Raw genomic sequence first — 25,095 nt, 5'->3', positions numbered from 1 at the left:
CCTGCTTACAAATCATACATTTAGCAAACCGTCATAAACAACTATAACTGTTATCAAGACGTTAGAAATGATAAGTCAAACCTTTTGACATGAACCTCTGTCTGTATATTTTACCTAGGCCCTGTACCCACTGTTTATCTGTTCTGCCGATGTTAGCCCCTCTCCGTATATATATGTGTGACACATGGCTAATTATAGAGTCTCCTGAAACACTACCCATTATAACTCATCCTGCCCCTAGTTCCCCGGCGGTCTCCGTATTGTTTACACAGAGTTTGAGTTGGGATGACAGATACTGGCTTCCTCATCATGCCCATAAATGTCCGACATAAATGTGACAAGAATGGACGCGTAAGGTGAGAAGGGTGAGTTTATCTCGGTGTCATTTTTTCTGATGACTCTATGTGGACCCGGGACAGAAATAGCTATCAACAGTCTTCTAGTGAGGTCAACATGGTGACGGAGCTCTTTACAAACATATCACATTATCTAGAAGGTATCAGAAATAATTATCATGGGTAATCTCAACCAGTCAATATGTTACATTACCAAAGATCAATACACAAAATATTTAGGGTAATATTCCAAAAAAAATAAATGCATCAACATTGAATGAAAATTTCAGTATGAAGACTCTTCACGAAAAAATAGTTCAACCGATCTGTTTGGGGCGAAAAATGCAGATTTCCGGAAAGAGCCTCAAAGTCCACATTTTAACTATTTTTTCGTTAATAGTCTTCTTGTCATGTTCAGAGTACCTTATAGTGTATATAAGAGTACTTGTATCAATTAAAATGTCTTCTTATATGCTATATTTGTAATCCGCCATTTAAAGCAGCCATTTGCATTTACAACAATAGGCTCCTGCGCTATTCGCTGGTCCGATTTTGCCAAACAAACTGTTGGAGTACCTGGCATAGTCACTACTGAACACGATAGCATGCTTATTTGGTGCCATCAATGCAATTCACACGAGTTCTATGTCTTCTCCAGAAATATACATTTTTCTCTTATTTTACTGAAATTTACAAGCAGCTTCACAAATTACATATCCACAGTAAGACTGACAGTTAGCCAGGGTACATACCAACAATTACTGAAGTTAGTTTTGTTCAATTGCAGCACAGTAATGAGTTATAGGCTTGCAAAATATCACTGTTTAAAGCCTTACATGAACCTTAAAGTGAATAGTCGGGCAAAGAAAACCAGTCTAAATGCTTTCATTGGCTTTCCAAAAGTTCTCACATATTAATAGGACGGTCAAGTTCTGCTTAGTTTCCCAGTTCTGACCATTAAAGTAAAGAAAAGTTGAAAGCATTGAAAGCGAGGCTACGTGGAAAGGTAACCACAGACATAGTGAGCCGGGAGGACGTTTTAGAATTCCCATACTTTAAATTAATTTCTTCGTACGCAGACAGATTTTGACGAGAGATTTTATTTTTCTATTTCATAAGAAATTATACTGGATACATTCACACCATATTTACCAACTTTAGCCATCCTTGCCCGACTGTTCACTTTAAGAGACAGTTTATCACATAATTTCGTAAATCGACATTTCAAAGAATCTCACTTCAAACTTTACACCGGAAACCCATTGGAGGCCGCCATTTCATCCCGCCCATCGTCCTCGGAATCACGTCATTTTTCTTTACTCTATCTTGACGTCACAATGAATTTCCGGTCAATGAAAATCGCTCCATGTCATATTACACTAGTGACATATGCAAAAATACTACATGTCCGAAATAACAGGATATCAGACGGATAGTATAATAACTTATTACATGAAACGCTGAAGTAAGATATAACAGTTGTCTTTTCTTGACTTCTTATTTCTTATAATGGGATATATTCTTGACGGTGATTTTCTTAGAAAAGTAATAATACCTGCAAAATAATATTACGGAAAGAAAGAATAACAAAATGAATATCCCGGTTAAACGAGGCCTAGTAATCCTTAGTTGTAGGTACCATTTTTTTACGTTCATTGTGGAGACGAAATGATGCTAGGAGTTCCAAACTTACGTGGAGCAATTGCCTGCTAATGGACCCTGGTCGACGGCTTTTCGTTATTTTCAATACCGAACACGTCCTTAAATGTGTCTGGGTATTCAAAGAAAGAGTAAACATTGAACATCTTTCAGTTGGCGATTATGGGAGATGTAAGAATCTACGATTTTATACTACAGTTCGATAGATTTTGCGTCAATCATTAATCAGGCACCCCGTTCACTCCTGTGACTATGCATATAAATGTACCTGACTTGCAAAAAACGGGTTTGACTCTTAAGTTTGAAGAAATGTTTATTTGTCATTGGGTCTAAAATTGAAGGGTCAATTGGATTTAATGTCATTATTATCCAAAGGACAGCACACCTAATTCAACATCAATCTGTTGACGCTGGTACGATCATGGTGACGTCATAATGATTATGACGTTAAATTAAGCGACTGGCAGTCAAACAATGAACAACAACCTTGGTAGTGTTATATAGTGTAGTAAAAAATATAAATATTGATATTTTAAAATCGGTGATATTGTGAGGACTATAAGACTCTTTCATATATGTATATATGAAGGATAGGGATATTCTACCCGAGGGTCACAAAATGTGGTAAAACCCGAGGCTTGCCGAGGGTTTTGCTACATTTTGTGATCCCGAGGGTAGAATATCCCTATTCTTCATATCCACTTATGAAAGAGTATTTTTCTTCCATACCTCGACGTTTTATTGCAATTTTACAACTATGATATCCCGCCTTTTTGAAATAAATTCGAAGAAATCCTCGACTGTAAGTCAATATCCCATACATGAAAAATTACGTGATATTTACAACACAAATTCCGTTGTTTGCATCTTTAAAATTTTACCGAGGAAATAGAGATTTTGTTGACGCCGTGACGTCACGAGGCTTTATTGCATGGGTGCCATGAAATACAGCCTCAGGCGACATGAGTGTATTGCCTGCCCTAGATCAGCCAGTATTACACCCGTAAATATAAAAGAAAAATTGTTTATAATATAGTTATTATGTGTTATTCAACATTCATATATGTTTACAAACGTATACATACCGTGCATATAGTACTGTAATCAAGTGTTTTCTTATTGTGTTTGTTGCTTCTAAAACAAGAGCAGTACCACTAATGTGAAAATAAATCAAACGTTAACATGAGAAGAATCTGAGTATAATAAAACGATTTTTAAACTTTCGAATACTTATTACCAAATATATGTTTTTGTATAACTCGCCGGTTACGCTATGAACCAAACATGAAGCTTGAATAGTTTTAAGCCAGTTGAGATTAAATACTTTCGGATATGTCAAGCTGACGTGTGTGATGAATTTATTACATACAATAAAAAGGTATTATATGGTAAAGGATAATGTTGTTTAAAAGTATCTACAATTAGGTTTAAATATTTCTTACTCTCCACAAAATAACGATATGATTTACTATTGACGTAACAGGAAAAATTGTTTTCTTTTAAATGGCTATCACAACTATATCAAAAGAAAAATCTATAGGTTCGTGAAATACAGTTATTTATTTGTTCGCATCATTTTGAATCTATTCTGTATGATTGTGTATCTATAGGTACTGATAACAAAAGGTGACGATATTGTAAATAAAACAAGAAATATAATTACTAGCAGTCACGTTGATAAATTCTTTGTGTTTTTCAGAGAATGTTTACTGCCATAATCGTATAGTAAAAACTTCTTCCAGGCGTCAAGATGTTTTTTCGCCAATTATTCAATTAAACCGTGATGTATAAAGCTTTGAATGAGTTTGGTTATGTGACCATGGGTTATCGAAAGTCTTTGAAAGCATATCACATATCAAGGGTAAAATTATTGAAAGTGCAATTATTTATGCTGAAGATACCTTTATTTATCTGTGTATCCCATATGTGGGGATCCACGCAGCTGTTAAATGTATGAAAATAATATTTTATGCTTTTGATTCATTTAATCATTAACAGTCATACATATACAGCTTATTGTTATACATAAGCAGAAGGCAACCATTCATTATCTATCACCCCATATTATAGAATGGAAATATATTTTGTTTAAATTTTTCTGATAATCTTTTGTTTAAATCACAAAGTCACCAGGTATAGTCAGAAAAAAACATTTCAATGAATAATGAATAGATAGACGTTGCAAAAATATTCAGAAGAATATAGCTCGACTGATTTTAAGTTTCAACGACTTTATGCAACATCGCTTATCTTGGTAACAAGACCTAACTATTCTTTATACACATAATAATACAATGACTCATTTACTGCTGGCAATGGGTATCATAATTTTTCCTATTTCTCATATTGTCCCTGGAATGAAGTACAGCAATGGATTAATAACTCTCAGCAATAATAAGCCTGTCTTAGGTCTGATTTCACCATGTATAAAACGTTCAACAGCATGTAAAATATCATTTTAATTTCCTTTTAGATTTTGGTTAACATAGCGTTAAAAATTGGCTTCCTATTTTAACCGGAAGTGTTCTACGATTATTTTCCGCGTGGACCATTGGTTGATCCTATGGTGCCGTGGTTCGTAAATGGCCGACATATGATTACGGATTAAGGCAATATAGGATTTATCAACCCTAGTTCATCGTGTTTATCGATTCATTCAGCAATCACTTAAACAAGACGGTCCTTGCTCAGTTGGACGTGAAAATATCATCCCTGACGTTTTGGCGCGCTGTTCATCTAGGTAGCAGACGACACGTAAGGTCACGTGCTTCATTGCTGCAGGCTGCATGACAAAGAATTACATTTGAAGTAATAATTACCGTTATGTGCGCAGAGCGAAAATGATAACTAATTATAATAGATGATTAATAATCTCTATTTAACGGTATATTAGTGCAACCGCGGGATACTGAAAATTGCCTCCGTATCGTCAAATCTGAAACGGTATTTTGACAGTGAAAATTATCCAACAAAAATGGCGGGATAATTACACCGGCTTCCTGAGGAAAATTGCTAGCCATGGCAACGTTTGGAAGGCAAGTCCCGGCCTAATGATGGAACGAAAATATTGAATTTAAATTTTATTTACGCGAACTTCTCTTTCGGGGTAATCCTACACGTGTAACCATTCCTCGCCTGAGGAACAACTCTTTGTGAGGTTGGTTTAGGATCAGGATAATGAATTATGTACTATTAACGTACATATTTAAGGGGTGATATCATTTTAGCGGGTTTTGCCCATGGATAGGTGCGTATAACTGGTTTGGGAAATTCGACTTTTTTTCTTTTCGTTAATGTTCTTATGACCTTTAAAACATTTGTTATTACATGTAATATTACCTATGCATTTTATATTATTGAGTGTAATCTATTGTAACAAGACTTAAGGTAAAAGCTTATGTCTCTGTAATACATGAATAAAATACACGTATGTTTAGTTCTTATTATAAGCTTCATTAAGTCAATATTAAGTCGAACATTAATACAGTTCACCCCGTTTATTACGAACTCCTGGAGAACCCTTCGAAACATTTCGTATTATACCGGTTTCGTATTAAGTAGGTTAACATTTGTATAACCAAATACATATATTATACTTTTAATTTACTCCTTGAGATAATTAGTCAGATTGTATGAAAATTAGGACTGCTGATTAATGATACTAACCAGAATTACAATCTAATTTGAAAACCGACATTGAAGATAATACTTTGAATACCGGTACAGAGGTTATTTCGACCTCGGCAAAGAATATGTTGATTTTATCAAATTATATCGAAACAAAATATTTTCAAATTTATTTTTTATCAAATGGATAAGCATTTCTGTCTTTTTAACCAGTATGTCTACTGTGTAAAATATGATAAAGTTTGATTTCCTCGTGTTTTGGTTTCCGTTTTAATCGTACAGTAGAATGTTAAACATTCTTACCATAAAAAAGAGAAATTATTTCCCGTCACCGCCGCTAGTTTTAATTGTCTGTAGTGGTGTACTTATAACACAAACCGGGTATCTATAATTCTGTACTAAAGACTCTTGCGCTATGGATAAAGACAAACTACAACATCATGCAACACAGTGTATTTATAAGCATATGTACTAGAATCCTTTACAATGCGCAAAATGTTTTACATATTACTTTAAGTTGTCTTATATTGGACCAATCCGCTGTTTGTTGCAAACGTGATTGATATTCTAGCATTTGTTTCCATTTCTTTAATTTCTGATCACTGACTTTGAAGCAAGAAAGTGTGTCTGCGAATATAACATACCTAAAATAAGCTATTTCTAGTTTGACTCTTTTTCGTTTTTGATAATAGTATTTGATGAAATGAAATATACAAAATATATTTGTTCATACACGTCTTCAAGTATTCTATATTGAAACAACAAAGTTGAATATTTTATGCTAATCAATTAGATATTCCCAGACACAGATCGATATGTTCTGTACATACGAGTGAGACGTGTACGGTATGAGAAGCACTCCAATGTTTATCATCAATAAAAGAGCATTTTGAAATGTGTTGGCAATCACTCTTACAAGTATACAAGTAAAAATGTTAAAACACAGCGTGTGTGTTATGTTAACGGCTGACCCACATTCCAAAGTCGTTATATGTAAGCAGATCTATTCTTTAGAATATGAAATTCAAGTTAAGATATGTTCCAAGCACAATATCAAGTTCAACAGGTCAAATATTGCAATGCAATAATACTTTCTTCAAAGATTTATTTTGACAAGCCTTACGTGACCATATAGAGATATCCGACAATAGTGATATTGACAAGATATTGAAAACAAAACGTTATCGATATCCAACAAGTAATTAGAATGTTAATTTTGTCCGCCGGACCCATTATAGCTTAACACGCATACTCAAGCGTATATGGGTTCCCCGTTTTATCTTTTTATGAAGAACGATATTAACAAAGCCGAAGATTATTTGGTTATCTGTTTGTAGGGCTCACTACCGCGTCAATGTCAGACCTTTCAGACACGTAACAAAGCCAAGCTCGTGAAAAGCAAAGGACACATAATTCTTAATACCATTCACGGTAACAGGACACCATACGGTTACTAGCTTTTTGACCTTTTGGGTATTAAATCCGTATTGGAAAAATAATTTTTAATTTCTTATGACACGAAATGTTGTTTTATCACCTCCAAGAAAAGAATGGAACTATCTTTATTTTCAATCGGCATTCTGTAAACTTGAGAAAATTTGCTCTAAGTAAGTTAGTGGAATAAAACCCACGAATAAAACACCCAGTATGCTGTCGGTTAACCGCGGGCTTCACAACCAAACTCGCATTTTACTCGAAAATTACATGTTTAGGTATGAAATATGTGTCCGTCCTATAGCGCCATATTGCGATTTTTGTCATTCATTCTGGATAATTTTGACAGGCAGCATTCGCTTGACGTATTCTGAGAGAAACCAAATGTTGTAAAGATGGTTCATGCGGGGAGGAGATAGCGCGAACACCCCCTCCACGCGTGATGCCGTAAACACCGATACTGCCGAGAAATCCATGGCCATATATTTAACTGTCACAATCCGTTATCATCATTGATGATTAATAAAGTGTATCATATTTTTCATAAACGGATATTTAATGAAGAGTTATAACGGGTGCCTTCCTATTTTGTAATTAATAATTTCTCTTTGTTTTCGAGGAGAAATGATTTTGATCGTCTACGTTATTTTAAATCGCTATTGTTTCTAAAGCTACTGCAATATTGTTCAAACAATATCAGTCGATCTCAGCGATATTCACATTCAAGAAATTGTTATATGTAAATCTAAAATGGTCGAAAAACTTTGCATATTTAAGAAACTGTCCCATTTCAATTACTAATATAAAACAGTTACTCAATAGGCTAAAAGGAAATGTTATTAGCTACAATTGTTAAATTATTGGTATGGTAACTTCGTACCTAAGGAAATTATGAAAATCTCATTTTGCGATTTCATTACGAAAAATAGGAAAAGAAATTAACAAAAAGAAATTCAAGAATATTCCATACATTCCATATACAAACATGAAGCTGTACATCTCGAATTCATAACAGATTATCCACAAAACATAATTTTCCTGATTACATATTCATAATAAGAGTTTCCGAATAAGCTGGTGTGTTGGAATTGAAAGGAGTTTCAACTCCTACGGTTACCACCATACATCTACATAATTTTTATAAAAATTATAAAAACCTTTGAAAACAAGTAAATTGTTAAAATCACCTCAGTGGCGCCTGTGTTCCCATTTATTACCATGTACAATTTCATTTATCTATAATTTAATACGATGTAAATGTGCCCAGATATATTGTTTACGTGTAATGTTACTGGCTGTTGACACGAAACAACTTACATAATCCGATTCCATGCTATTACGTGAGTCATCTGTACGATAATAACAGTATACGAACAATGTAAAAATATATGTTTCACAAATCGTTGTAGATCATTCAAATCGTATGTAAGGGTAAAATGAAAAATACACATGAGAACAACTAGTATTAACTGTTAACTATAATAAACTACGCGGGAAGTATTTCCAAATTATTTCTGAAAGTAAAATATAAATAAAATACTGAACCATTATCAATTTGTGTGTTATAATATGGGTACCAATCAAGGCTATCAATGAATATAATCACATTATAAACCTACTATTGAAACAACCACAACTACATTTCTTTCACGCTCATGAAAGCTTTGGTGAAAATATTTTAAAATAACATGACTTTTGGTTTATCACCAACCACATAAAGGGCTACTATAATATTTTAAAATAGAAATCTGACATTCATCATCAAGTCCTCCAACTCGTGGTCTCGAATTCGAGACAATAATAAGGTATTGGCCATTGCATAGGTCAAGGATTTTCATACGGAAACGCTTGACCAATTCCCCATTTGAAATGATCACAATGATTTTATTATATTTAAGTTATACAGCTACATAGGCACAATGATGGAACGTTGTTGTATAACCGTGCTATTCTGAGACACTGACTTTGCATGTGAACATCAGGAAATTAAACAATGAATTACTGTAACAGTATTTTATGTTGTATTCTTATCTAATTATCATTATTTATCAATTATTGACGATTTCTAATCATTTAAATTTTAACAATATCAAATATTACATATGATAAAAAGCAACTAAATATTCATGGCATTTAATATCGAACGATTGTTAAACATTCCAAACAACATGTTCACACATTAATTCCTCATAAAAATCTACACTTATTTACGTCGTGCGGAACCTTTCACTGAAACACTTTGGACAATGTGGTCTCGTGGAAAAATAACAAATTTTACCAACCTTTAATAACTAAACGTTTGAATAAAGGAATAAAGAAAATACTGATTAAAAGCAATAATTGGACACGTTTCCTGTGTTTAAAGATAAATACTACAATTTATTGTCTGTCGTCCTCACCCCCATATTAATTTCTGTAACCTTAAGCTCTCATTAACCTCTGTCTGACACCGAGGGAAGCAGGGCGTGGTCATACGGTCCAGACTCGTGTCGATCTAATAACAAACACTACCAATAGAATCACACAGCTCTCCCGCATCATCCGTAATATCGCTTCATATTCAATGGCCATTTATTCCAAATGAACAAACTTGAGAGATAATTATCAAATTAATTTACAATTGAGAGTTAATTTGTTTTACTGATGGGTAGAGAGCGGGATGTCTTGTACTCGTGTTTCAAGATTTGACGTCACCATCAATTTATGATGTCATGGGGAGGGGGTCCTCTATATATTAATTTTCAGATGAACAAATAAAGAAAGGTTGATAACGTATGTTATCGTCAGCTTCATGTAAGAAACATATTTCAATATCGATTTTTTCCCATGAGGGTTAGCCACTTAATGTATTTCCATCATACCAAAATTTGTCGGCAAATCAAACTAACGTTAGAAAGGCATACATCACTTTATTTTCGATGTTATCAGTACCCGCATGTATTTGTCGTGGCTGTGGTTTGTGGTTCTACATGGACAGCTGTTGTGTGGTAGTGATGACATAAAACAACATTATGATAAATGTTGTCACATACTAATACACTAAGTCAAACTACTGTAATTCAACTTAATTTTCGCGTCCCCTTAATTTCGCGTTTCCATTCATAACGGCTTTATTGCGTCTCCTTAATTTCGCGTTTCCATTCCTAACGGCTTTATTACGTCCCCTTAATTTCGCGTTTCCATTCAAAACGACTTTTTGTGTCCCCTTAATTTCGCGTTTCCATTCAAAACGACTTTTTGTGTCCCTTAAATTTCGCGTTTTCATTCATAACGAATTTTCGCGTCCAGTTAATGTCGCGTATACATTCCTAACGATATTTTCGATGCGATTTTACATCGCGATTTAAACTCATATGTTTCAACCGTTTCTGTGCTGGAGATATTTTTGCAGTCATTATTTTTTGCGCTTTTTTCATTGCCCGCAAAAGAAATTTAATCCGAGTAAAGTAAACTGGTCTGCAATATTACTTAAAATCCATTTATGTTAGCCAAATGACACATTTTAATTACTCAATTACATTAAACCTAATTTGTGGATTTTTAAGAGTATTTCATATTATTTGGCTGGTCTTGATGTATACCTAATTAAAGATGATCCGCCCCCGACGAATGGTATTTTCCCTGTCAAAAACAAGTGCAGACGAATTAGTATTTTACTTCAGTTACAGAAGTTACTTACTTTACAATAATACTACCAACGAAAAATTTGAGGTTCTTATTTTACTTTAAGATAAAGGTATAAAAAATCATTTTGAAAAAATCCATGGCACTATGCCCTAAATTGAATCTGATGGAGCAAATCAAATTATTCTATATGCATTTTGTGTTAATTACACACATATAAACACAATTATACATCAGTTATTGTTCAAATGATGACTATCGTTTATACGCTGTCGGCGGTAAAGCATCTTAAAGGAAAGGAATTATTTAAAAATTTGAAAATTATCCAACTTCAAATTATTTTTTTTACGAAAACAATTTCATGAATTTATGTGATAACCTGGACAATCTGAGTTTTAAATGAAAAAAGTACCAATGGAAGGAAGGCAATACTTCGCTGCTTTCACAACACGCTGCTCAGATGTACAGGTCTTTGACTGAGTGTCAGACATTTTACCAATATTGCTAAAGTGACCTTCATGCTATTAGTCAGACACATCCGAGTACAGTCACCTTGGGTCATACATGGATGCTAGTGATAGAATGTCAAAGATCTGAATAATTCCTTGTGGGATACCATATCAAGAAATGTCAGATATCTTAGCCATTTTGACACCGTGCCTCAAACTACAGGTAGAATTGGTCCCCGACTTATTCGCTATGCTATATAGCGGGAGGAGGGTCAACAGTAAAATGTCCGATATCTAATTAACCATAATGACATATCGGTCACAGAGTTTAATTAGTGTTAGTGTGGGTGGGAAACCATATGGTCATTCATCATCCTAACTGGTTCAGAACTGTCTTCAATGTATTGATACGCAATTCGAAAATATCTTCAATTAGGCATTTGTATAACGAGATTATAACTTACCATCATAATATATACTATCTTAAAACATATTTCACCATATTGTATATACAGTATATATATATATCTTACGTCTCTATCAGGAACAATCGAATGCGATAATTACTACGTTATACATATATATGTCCTGATTTACTTACATCTATTGACTTTTCACAACAATCTATATCTAACAACATGGCGACCACTAACTCAGTATTACCCAATCATCACAAACTGTCATTAATAGTCGATTAAAGCCAATCGACAATGTCAACTTTCTCTTTGCTTTTGTCTACGTGTTAACATCAAAGAGAGAAGACCTTTTGACTTTCAGGTAATTTTCACTGTTTACATAAAAGATTAAAATCTAAATGCATTGATACACGAAACGACCAGATAAAAAATCTGTAAAAGTTTTTTTATGCAATTTGAAAACTCAATGCGACAACATGTTTTAAAAAGACCGTAAGTTTTGTTTTACAAATTTAAACTTTTTGCATGATGTATAAAGATATCTGCGGATATTTAAATTTGTCCTCCGACAAAAATTGTACAAGTTTATTCTTTGTTTTGTTTTGAATGACTTCTGCCGTTAGCTGACGTTAGTCCGTTCCTTAGATCTAACGATAAGATAGATATTAGAAGGCTTTCACACGCGATGTGGGGGTCTGGAAGGGTAGGTTGTTCATCATCTGTAGAACAGTAGAAATAGGCCAATTTTATTATTTGTTATTTTGTTTTGATACTGTCCATAACAGGACCTGCAATCAAAATTACTCAATAACAGAAAAATAAATTAATTGATAGCATGATAGTTACAGACAAGATATAAACATTAAGAAGAAAACGGTATTCACAACAACAAAATTTTTACAAGCTTTCATTTAGTTTTATGTCACCTCAGCAGTTCATCTGAAAAAGAAGTTGAATAAATAGAAGAAGATAGTCATTACAGATACCATTAAGCACAATAATTCAATCGTAAGAATATCCTGTCTTTTATTGCATACATTTATATAAGTACTTGTATGTTATGATAAGTCTATAAACATATTATTTTATACATGCATATACATGCGGTCCCTGAAAGTCCTTACCCTCTCCTTGGGAACCCCCAAAATGACAAACCTACATATCTCCCCTACCAAGAGATCATATTTGTTCTCTCGTTATTTATTTGGCGACCAAAATTTTTCCTCTATATCAAAAGCCCATCAAATTGTCTCCAAGTCTTTTTTTATGAACCGTTTTGATAGGCATTTGGTTGGGAGAAATGGGAAGAATTATGATAGCGTGTCACGCTAGGCCTAACCATGGGAGGGTCGACCCCTGGAGCAAGTATATTAAGAGATTTGTACGAGGCCCCTTAGATCCATCGATAGCATATAACTTGTATTGAAGTTATAATTTTTTTTATTGTTGCTTGCCCCATAATCGCATCAATGACAGACATTTGAAAGCAAGTCATCAAATGAATTACAGTGCAGAATTGTTGACATGCTATGTACATGGAACTTTTAAGCAACAAATAAAATACAGTTATTTTTTTAGTGCCAATACGTAAGCAATTACAATTACGTCCAGCCTGTTCATAGTACGATGTTTCACTAATTACTCTATAAAATTCATCTTGCTTAATCTGCCGTTGCCTATACATTGTATGTATTATACGTTTTAAGACTTGATCAATCAACATGTCGCAACATAATTTAGATGGGTTCACATAAATCACCGTAATTAGTATTTTCTTGTTTTCCTTTGTAAAATTTAGTGTTCAATATTTGTTTTGTCATGTACCTATGAAATGAATATGACATTTTTAAAATATTAATTACATGAAATGGAATACATAAACATTGCAATTAGTCTATAATCCGAATTATTATAATTAAATAAATACTTTTTGTTACATTATGTACGTCATTGGTATTAATTATAAACAAAGATTTTTGCATTCGTATGCTGTCACTCAGTAGTTGTTTTAAGTATATTTTTAAGTATATTTGTATTCACATTTAGATTATAGGTACCTGTAATATCGTTCTCATAATCAATGGAATCGATAATGATGTTTTAGAATTATTGAATTTCTTTTCTAAAGTAATAAATATTATGTTTTATTATTTACTTAAGTATGTGTGTGTTTATTTATTGATAGTCTATAGAGATATTATGTATCGATTACTTTAGCTGTGTTTATAGGTTTAACCGTATCTAGGTTAAGAAAGCACTATGCATTATATATATATATTTTTTTATTTAATTGATATTTTGATTATAGTTTATGATTATCATATTATGACTTTAGTAATAACTATGTGATAGTTTCAACTATGTAGACGTGTAAGAGTGCGGCTATATGATCCTCCAATCATTTAGGACTAGTACAAACGTGCTCTTGGTAATTATCCATTTAACACATTACAATCTGTTTAAACATGACGCCAGGAAATTCTGATTTTTCAGATTCTTTATTCATGGAGTCAAACTAGACTCCGAGTCATAAAATGAAGCGTGATGTTTTACAGTTATATGTGTTTGTTTCAGGGCTAAAGAACTTGGCGACTATCAGGGTCGACAATTGTCACTCTCCCCCATTCTGGATACCTTATCACTACATCAGCATGTTCATTATCCCTCCGCCACTTGTCCTCTGTGATAGGTAGCAACATTTCTTTATCGTCCTCCGACAGAGAAAATAGTTTCACTGTCAATCAAGATAGAGATTTTAAACTAACTCTTATGGAAAATTAGTCTCTTGTCTAGGAAAGAATTTAAACTCTAATATTGCAGACGTTTCACTAATTAAAATTTCCGTTGGTTCTCGGACTGTCTCCACCTCGCGTCTACTTAATACAATGTTTAATACTATTATAGCGTGTAGGCGTGCTGATCACCTTTTCACAGTTTATTATCTACCTCTTTAAAGAGAGAGTGAGAGGGTTGTCTCTACCTTTCATGGGGAAAACACAATCTAGGATTTCCGGATTTTTGCAAATCTAAAACAGTTCAATGCATAGCATTCACCGAAATGATATGTAAAAATATAAAATTTGAACGGAATATAATTTAATATTCAGATATATTGTCGATATAGTTTTTTTTATTATTGATACTTCAGTTGGTAGTTATTTAATCAAATGAAATAATGACATAAAACTATTGCATAGAAGATATAAATGAAAATCAAATATATGAAAATATTTGTTGATTATGGGTTACTATGCATGGTAAGATGTATATTAAAATGTATTAAATTAAACTGTCCTTAATTACAAGTTAGTAGAATATATAACGATGAAAATAGATGTGATTAGACCCAGACGATAGCGATGCAACTGATAATATATTTAAGAATAATAAGTACCTTTATATATGATCTGCAAATTGCAAGTTTTAAAACGTATGCAAACTTAATAATAATATCATTTTCGTAATTGCATCCCAGCAAAGTGTTAACTCTGAAAGTTCAAACCATATTCAGCTTATCTGGTGCATAGATTTATTTGTGTATTGTCAGCAGTGTGATAATTGGAATAATCGGTGAAAGTTATAATTACTATAAATGCGTTGCTAATTACTAGGTTTGGTTGAACGTCAGGAGGCTAAACCTCTAGGTCGTTTGTAGTATCTCTCTGATCATTGTGATAAGTGTGCGTTGAAATTTCGGGGTAATTTTACAATAATGACGTTTACATTCGGCATTATCGCCCATTATTAAATCTACATTAGGTATAAAGCGGGTTAATATCTAAAAAGTGTTGGAGTTTTTTATGACGTAATTTCAGTAAGCAATTAAAATAATAAAACACTTTTTATATGAGGTATGAAAATATCGACTTTGTATTTCCTTTTAATATGAGAAGTCAAATGTTTATCAAGAATTTGAACCTTTTGCAGATAAAAAAACAGAAGCGTGTCGCATGGCTGTTATGGACAACACATAGCAGCTTTAATGATTCTTACAATACGTTTAATATGTGCTTTACTCTTTTGTAAGTTGGGAATGGATTTTAACAACGGCATATAATTATATCATTTCCTTACAATCGTAAGTTTAGTTGGATAACATACAGGTTAAGTGGTTAGATATTAGAAATATCATTTTAAAGTAGCAGGCTGAATTTACGGAGCGTTCAATCTTTAATGGTTAATTATTATTTTCATTTCAAAATTTAATCAGAATTAAAATTAGAAAAAATGTGTTTTTATTTACTTTTATTAAGAGCTTGTTATTTCTAGATAATGTATTATTTTTACTTTATGTAAATAGAAATATATTTCTTTAAATACAGTGAAATTATTAGCAGGTAAGGAAGAACAGTGTAAATATATTCGTTTGTTCCCAATTAAAAAAATTAAAGAGTTCAGTGATGTCAAATATTGCAAAATCAATATATACAAAATTTGTAATCAATTAAGACTATTAATTCCTATCATCTTTAACTATTTGGGTTAAATCGTCCAGATCGCACTTTTTACTTTAAAATAATATATGATTTACACAAATAAATTCTACAATCGCACGAATAGATTGTTATGAAAACTTAATGTTGCGTTATTGAAAATTAAAATTTAGACGATATTAATTATAACACATATATATATTGACAATTAATAGGGACAAAGCTTGTGTCAAACCCAGTAGCAATAATTTATTAATTGTAAATAAAACAATAATGTATTATTTATATCTTCTTAAAACAACGGTTATCAAAAACATTTTGTTAATTAATATTTTGACGGTTATGAACAAATTGCCGACACCGACCGAGTCACTCTATCTAGCGACCTGGCCATGATTATGACAATGCACATATTTTAGGCCGAAGACCAAAGTGGCTCGCGTGTCTAAGTGCCATTCCAGTTAAACAATTATTATTATCATTATGAAATAAATGAAACATGAAATCTAAATTCCTTTGCAAAGCATTCCAATATAATTTAGTATACGGTGGCCTTTGAGTATTTAATCAAGTTATGTATGGAAGCTGCTGGTAGTCAAACAGCAAACTGGCTAATAACTGATTTTCATTTGAGAAGTCGTGAATCATAGATATAGTTCACGACTTGAAACTATGGCGACAGTTATGTTTAAAACTTTATGTCATTCCTTAAGCTGTTATATGTTTGCTATATGCTGTTAAATACAGCTTCTACATTGTATATTGTAACTTAAGTTATTAATGTTGTAAAACATTTACAAACATTTAAGGATAATTTATTCTGGACACTTAAGACTTAACAATTGTGACGGATGACGCATGTCCTGATTAAATCTTGTTTCTACTCTTTTTTATCTTAAAAAGTTGCAAAAGGATAATTGATTTTGAAACAAGAATGAACTACATAACGTATCAAAACTTAATATAGCTGAAAGGGCATGGGTATAAGGTTAATTCTTACTGACATCAACTATATAGTGATACTCTAGAAGATTTTTGGCCTCTTCGAATAAATATTATGTCAAGATCTTGACATTAGAATAACTTCATATATTAAAAACATTATCAGCATAAAAACAATTTTTAAATCGGTTTCAGTTTTTTAATAATCTTAAAATATAAAGGTGTTCATATTTTAGATATTTGGTCAAGTTTATCATGTGGTTCCCGTATGTTCTGTAAACATTATGGAAGTATGACGACCAACTTGTTTTTATTTGCGGTGGCTTCAAGAACTGGCCGTATGCCGAAGTTATCTCTGATGCGTATATATTTACTTTCTTTTTTATGTCTGAGGTGCCAGTACCTTTCCCGCATTGACCAAACTTGACAAACGAGGATGTAAGTTAACCATATAAGTTAAGAGGACCAAAACACCAAATCAAAGGACGAACTACATTTTTAGTTGTTTCATTTAATGTTGATTCCTTAGATTCTTTAGAAATAATTATTTATTCCGCAATAAAAACGAATAAGATTATGTTTTCTTAAAGCTTTTATTGTGAATGATATCATGAAACAATATTTTTCACTCGAAAACAAAATCTGATATTATTGAAATCCTTCATATTGTACATAAATAGGTTAATCAAGAGAATCGTTTAACTACCATTTGTTATGTGAATCTAGGGCTCTGCTCTATCAATAACTTAATGATAATGCTAACGTTATGGAACTAATGTCTTCATTGTCATCACAAGTAGTGTAAGTTCCACAGGTGTGTTAAAAACAGGAATATTTAATTTGAATGACTTGACAAAATTCCAGTACCATAGATTATTTTACATATTGGAACAAAGAAAGTTTGAAAACATAATAATCCAAGAACAAAAGTTTACTGCAAAGGAAAAACGGAACACGGTGAGGTTTACAAACATGCTGACATATTCGTTACGCTTTACAGGAAACATGATAACAAAATTGGCAATTTAAACGATCACTCAATAAAAAGCACAATTCTCCAGGTTGGGCTGAAAGTTCTTATCAGTAAAATACCAAAAATATTATTTGATACATATTAAGCTGATCTATTATATTACTGTATGAGCCGGGCAAACATCCATGTATTCAAAGGCCATGTAATTACATGTATCGTATGTCATGTTTTCAAATTATAATGACTCTAGGGTAATTTTAATTTACTTCTAACAAATTGAGTTTTTCGTCCTCAAAGACGGTTTGATTTCTGTCTTGTCCATTCATCGATAGGTATATCCGATATCGCCGTGTTTATTCTATTGTGTTTAGTAAGTAGACCATTATCATAATTTATCAAACATTTCGGAATATTTCTGTTGTTAATTTCATGTGACACGCTAAGGATTTAGGTGTGAGAATTAAAAAAATGTACAGATCAATGACTTTTACTCGTAGTGAAATTTTCATAGAATAAAATGGCTTATACTTTTTATTAATGATTAATAAACACATTATCTGAAACTAAGAAATTTACAATATAATAAAACATAAAGCATTAATTGATTTAATTAGCCTATGAATTTGACCTACATTTGTATTGCGGGTGTTGAAAATTAATACGTACATGTACTCATTGGAACTGATTCTACTCGCTTACAGTTAACTCGAATATCTGTACAGATAAATATTTTGATTCTCCATTATTTGACTAAAAATGAAATTGGAAAAAAAAGCTTCATTTTTTTTCTTTGTTTATATGAATATATGAACACAACATTAGCCATTGTTTACTACATAGTTAATGTGTTAACAATTAGCAGCAACATTGCCCTTGACTTCATCCCTGGGTATCGGTTTATAATTCACTTTTAAATACATAGATATATATCATATATTCTACCACAATATGCGTTGTTATTCAACTCTCAGGGCATCAAATAAACGATGCATCTGTTGATTCACAATTTTTATCCCATAACTATGCATGTTTCACAATGGAAAACCCATGTGATAAATTCCATAGCAGTTGGTTATCGGTTATGTTTACACATGTGTAAACACCTACGGCGCATCTGATTGGTCAACTACAAGATCTCTTAATTCCGATTGGCTCTCTAATTCGGGCAAATTTTCACAGTGCATTTTCTTTTAAATATCATTGTGTTTACTTTTTAATAGGTAGTTGCTTATTCAAAGTGTTAAACAATAGAATATTGGCTCTCTATTTATGGCGGGAAGTTATCACTACACATTGTATATTGTATAGTATAGTTTCCCTGAATGAAGACGAGAAAATGGTCACCATGGTATAAATATATCTAGAGTTAAAATTATGGGATAAATGAGTTCCCTAACGCTAAAGCTCGTGTGTTTTTAAAATTTGAAAATTAACTAACTCGAGTTTGATAAACATGATAAACAACAGTCACTTGTTGAAGAACCTCTATGTTTATACCACACGTGGTATAAACTCTGGACGCATTCTGACACGGTGAAAGTTGACTGAACTACTTAATTCTCAGTGCAACGTCATCATTTGTCAACGTCATGAATAATCGAGTGTCGTCACGCTACATGTACAATGTATGTTGTGATCGCCGCCTGACGTCAAAACTGCTGTTGGAAAGCGTGCAGTATGCGTCTAGGTCGTTATTTCTAAAACGTGACGTTTTTATGTGAAGTATAATCATGTATGTAACTCGTTTTGACGGGCTCTGCCGTGCGCATGCTATTTAGCCCTAAAATGAGTGTTATATTGTAAGTATTAAGTAACATTGAAAAAATAAATCCGATGTCTCTCAACTTTAAATTATTGATATTTTCAATAAATGTTTTAACGGCACTCGTCCGTAGGGGATTCGAAGTTGCATTGAAAATTATATATATAATGAAAAAAACGGCATCTGATTTTTACGCAAATAAATCTTAAACTTACTTAGTATGTAAAATCGGTCCGTTACGTAAGGTTTATCTTCGATACCAAACACACTAGCCGGATCGTGACCAGGTGATGTGTTCCTTCCTAGAGAAATTTTATGAAACACACAAATTTCGCTTTTTTGATGCTTTAAGATCCAGATCGACAGAAAAAAAAATCATGTTAAACAATATCGAATGATGTTCTACATTTCAGATAGATGTTGCGTATGCCTTTGCTGAAATGTAATGTACAGTAAAGACATTTCACTGTCATCTGCAGTGATCGCCAAAGATACAACATCTTTGTACACATGTAACAAAGTAAAGAGTATATGGATTTGGTGATTCTGTGTAGGATATACACGTACATGTTACCATTTAATTTAATGTACTGAATATCGTCATACTTTTTAAGTAAGGAACTTATCACAAGAAAGAGTAGTTTCATTTTAAATAGGAAGCAACGAGTTGCACTAAAGGATCAATAGGCCTATTCTGGCTGGAGTGAGGATTCATATTTGATAAGGAGCTCCACATACAACTTTTTATGACCAGCACTATATATATTAGGGATGTGTATCATAAGCCAAAAATTGTCTATTATGGGAAATATTGGACTGTCTGAGGCGCGTGTATATACAAAATGTAACGATGTTCATCATTTTGGATTTTAAATGTTTTCGGTGAATACGGTCATTGGAATTGACATGTTGATATCCAAATGCAGCAATATATTTGATAAAAACACGGATCTTGAATTTCTGTATTCATTATTAATTGTTTATCTTAATCACTTAAAAGATATTCATCTGTCGATGTCCAACATGTTATCTTTGACAGTCCATTAGCGACAGCACACCGGTGTTTTAAAATATAGATTACATAAATGACTGAGCGAATGTAATGCTATATAAAACCTTCTTTCCGCTGATGATACTATAGTATTGAGATGCATACAACGCAGAATAGATATGAAAATACCTATTTAAAGCTAACTGTGCGCTTATATAAATAGTGAGCAATTCCAGAAAGTAAAACAAGGAAAAATACATGTGTTGTTATGGACCAGCCTCTATCATTTTAAGTAAAAAATGCAAACTTTACGTTTGCAACGATACGGCGAAATTTTCGCTTTCTCATTGATAACGAAATTTTCCGTTACTGCACAGGAAACTAATCAGAGTACAGCTCGAGTATGCATAAACATATTGATAAGATTGAAGCAGTTCAATGAAGAGCAACTAAGCAAATGCCTGGGCTTACGAACACAGGCACTTGCAGTCAGATGGGGTCAGATGCGGCATGATTGAGGCGTTCAAAACTAAAGAGTAACTTGTACGAAGAGGAGACAGCGCATGTACGAAGAAAACCTAGAGCAACAATGTATCAGAACAAGTAACAAGAGGTCATTTAAAAAGCTGTAAACACAACAAAGCAAGTTGGGACATTCGAAAAGGATTCAACGCATTGCAAATGATCAAGTTATGGAATAATCTTCCAATACATATGCTATCAGCAACATCAGAAAATCAATGCAAAAACATACTGGACATATGTTGGGTGCATCGAGGGCTGCACTACAATTATAAATTAAATCTATCCCAGATTGGGAAATAATACAATTACTTCTTATCCTACTTTTTTTATTTGAGTCCGGTGTAGAGGATCTTACGACCCTGTACTTTACCTAAGTATGACTTTCACTTGTCAATCAAATTGTGCATAATGACTTTTGATGACCTTCATTCATCATGAACTATTTCCTTAAACATTTTCAATATAAAAATTCCATCCCAAGCCAGAGTCCATATGTTGCATACCGACTCTGATTAACAAATATAGATAAAAAAAATCCGTCCTGCAGTAAGGACAAGAAAGCGAATGCTACCAATAAAGGACCGTAAGTTCTGGTAGAATTATGTTATCAATTCTGCCAAGTTAGTGTTTTATAAGTGTGCAGAACATCCTGGCCTGTAGTTATACCGTGTAAGATGTGTATTACTGGTAAAGTTGGATCGCTATTACTAGTTTCATAGCCCAGTTTCACAAATATTCATTAACTTAAAGAAACTCTAAACTACAAATGAAATGAGTTTTTCTTATGTTAAGCAATGTCCGTGGCACTGATGCTGTTGAAAATTGGATGTACATACATTGTTGGAAATGGGAGTTCGTACAATCGTAGAAAGAAAGAAAGAAAATGATGTCCGTGTGCTTGCTTTGTTCGCTAACTATTGAAAAATGTTGATGTCATACTTTGATACCAGCAGGGTTTTCATAGTCTTTGCTTCTTTCGTTAAACTAAAAAAGAACTATGTTTACATTTACTTATGCAACATGTAAAAGAAAATATTTCGGAATAGAACTGATCGTAGCCTACAGAATTATTTGACCATAAAGCTGTTTTACCTGGCCTGGTAATCCTCAGCACATATGCAAATATTGTGTCTATTCAGAATTGTTCACTCCCTTTGGAGTGAGACAGGAGAATCTCAACACGAGGGTAAGATTCTTAAGTTGTCAAACACGAGGCTTTGACAGCCTAACAATCTTATCCCGAGAGTTGAGATATCCTGTCTCATCCCAAAGGACGTGAAGGATTCTTTAATTTTCACCTACCCTGTGCATCACTTTGTGTCTCTAATAACGACATGTCACTAATGCAAGCGAGGATGACGTGACCTCAATAAATTGTAGTCGTTACCGTCAATTGTGACGTCATTTCACTGTTGTCGAGACGTTGCATTACTATTACTGCGACGTCATGATACTGTTGGCGTGACGTCATACATTTGTTGAGCACGCGCAAAGATCTCGTGTAGCTTGTCTTTACCTTAGGATGAGATAGAAAAAATTCACTCCAGTAAACTTGCGGATATCCCTGTGCTGGGTAAGAGAATTTGCTGTCTATTCGCAGAGACATACTCGATTTTGTAAAAAATACATAGAATTGTAAAACAAATCGTAGTTTTTCATCAGTAGACTACTGCTTACGTCTGTAGGTATCTGGACATAGTACCAAACCCTCTGAATGGCTCAACAAAGACCAGAATCATTGCGCAGACGGGATATGTGGCGATATCAACGGCAGCATGAATGAAAGCCAGAACAAATGTATATAAAATATCCACGAGCATGCCGCGCAAACGATGTGAACGGTTATGCCACATAAAGCAATAGAACCCTATGCAAAACCCCTGCCAATCACAAAAATATAATATATCTTGAATTAAAATTGTAATTGTTTTTTTTTTCATTATAGCTAGGTCCAAAATTTTGGAGTCGCATGGTACGTTAAATTACTTGGTTTAGTTGAATGTTATCCGAGCCAGTACAATATTTTATATTGATCTCATAGATTAAGATATTTTATGTGATATATACTTAGAGGTAGATAAAATTTAACGACATACTTGTTTGTACAAGATAATCCGGTTTTACAAGTTGACAATATGTTGTTTTATATATATGGCTGGTACAGTAATTGGATTAAAAACTGCGCACTGTCAACATTTCTATCATACATGTATATCTGTATACTTTCGTTTCATTTTTTAAAAGATCTGTTAAATAAGAGTCTAAGGGAAGTAACTCGTTGTACGTGTCTCGAATACTGAACTCAGTATCGAATAATTACTGCACGTGTAACAAAAACAAAACAAAAATATTCTTATTATATCTAAAAGCTGATCATTAAAGGAAAGATGATGGATAAAACATTCTGAAAATTCGAGGACCGCAGGTGTTATTGGCGAGCAAGTCAAATAGGTCTCTGAGTCATATGAACTACATGTACCTAGAAAAGTTTGATTTATGGAATATTGAAAATATTTTTTTAAGTATTTCTAGCAAAATCAAAGTGCTTATCTTAGTAGAGGTTTTCAGATGAAAAATTATTCGTCAATTTACGTAATGATAGTTGACAAAATTCGATGTAACAAATAAGTGGTCATTTTATCACGGAGAAATTGGATATCTAGGAAATTAGAGGCAGTTAATTAAGGATTAAAGTCTCTTTCTGGTGGTTCTATCGAAAGATAAAGTTGAGTAGGGTATCGATCTTTAGAATGGACCGCGAAGCGGTCCATGAAACAAATATCGATACCCTACTCAACTTTATCCTTCGATAGAACCACCAGAAAGAGACTTTAATCCTTATATTTACAGTCTTAACTATTATTTTCATAGCTCAAAATTTACCCTTGATACTGTTTATGGCATTTATAAGACTAAAATTGAATTATATCGTTTGGTTCCGACAGGCATTTGGAACAGCCACTCGAAGTGGCGGAAATTCCCGCCAGTATATCAATGAACATACAAAGCATATATCTGGGGTTTTCCCGGTATGAAACTATAAATCATTTTATTTATCTGTTGTTAAAAACATCATGGTGCAAAACCATTTGGTTTTAATCTTTTACTTCGTATGATACACGCTTACACAATTCATAACGTGGCAGGATATTTAACGTAGTTGTGACGCGGCGTCCGATTCAAACCGCGTGTGTCAAGGAGGTGTGACAAACAGAGAGTTTCTTCAATTTTGTGATCACTTGAGTTTTACTCAATCAGTTCACGTTTGAAATTACTTGAATACGCGGATGTTTAGATAGTTCCATGTCATTATTTCCAGATTTTGGAGATTTTCAAATGTATCGGACGTCGTTTCGAGGAACATGTACAAACACAGGTAGGCCCACTACTGTAAACGTTTACCGCTCTCAAAATGTTAGCTTATATTTATATTGTTGTTTCAAACACTGTCTTCAATAAATATTAGAGATATCTATTACAAGTATTGTAAAGCTACAATTGTAGGATTCCGTTTCATTGATATTTCGAAACACCCAAACGTACATTGTGTATGTAAGGCCTACTCTCGCCGATTCACAGTAGATAACGTACAGACTTGTCTGTCCCCTGAGGCGAACAAATAGGATGTAGATCTACATGTTGTAGCGAACAACACAGACTCACCGACACACAACATGTAAACATTGCGACGTCATCGGAATGTGCAAAACTGTACATTGTACAACATTGTTTATTTATCATAGGCACGGAAGCATTGCTCAAAGAGGTACGGTAGTAACATAAACAATGTAGCTTTTCTACATTTGTATTTACACACGTACATGTATATGTGTTCAAATATATTTTGATACATGTACATGTTCATCGAACGTACGCTCGGTACTGAAAACACCAAAAGTTTCTTAATTGGACCATCATAAATTCA

Source organism: Argopecten irradians, chromosome 4, assembly GCF_041381155.1.
Source record: "Argopecten irradians isolate NY chromosome 4, Ai_NY, whole genome shotgun sequence".
NCBI lineage: Eukaryota > Metazoa > Mollusca > Bivalvia > Pectinida > Pectinidae > Argopecten > Argopecten irradians.
The sequence above is the reverse complement of the archived record's forward strand: the minus strand, read 5'-3'. Positions refer to the sequence as shown.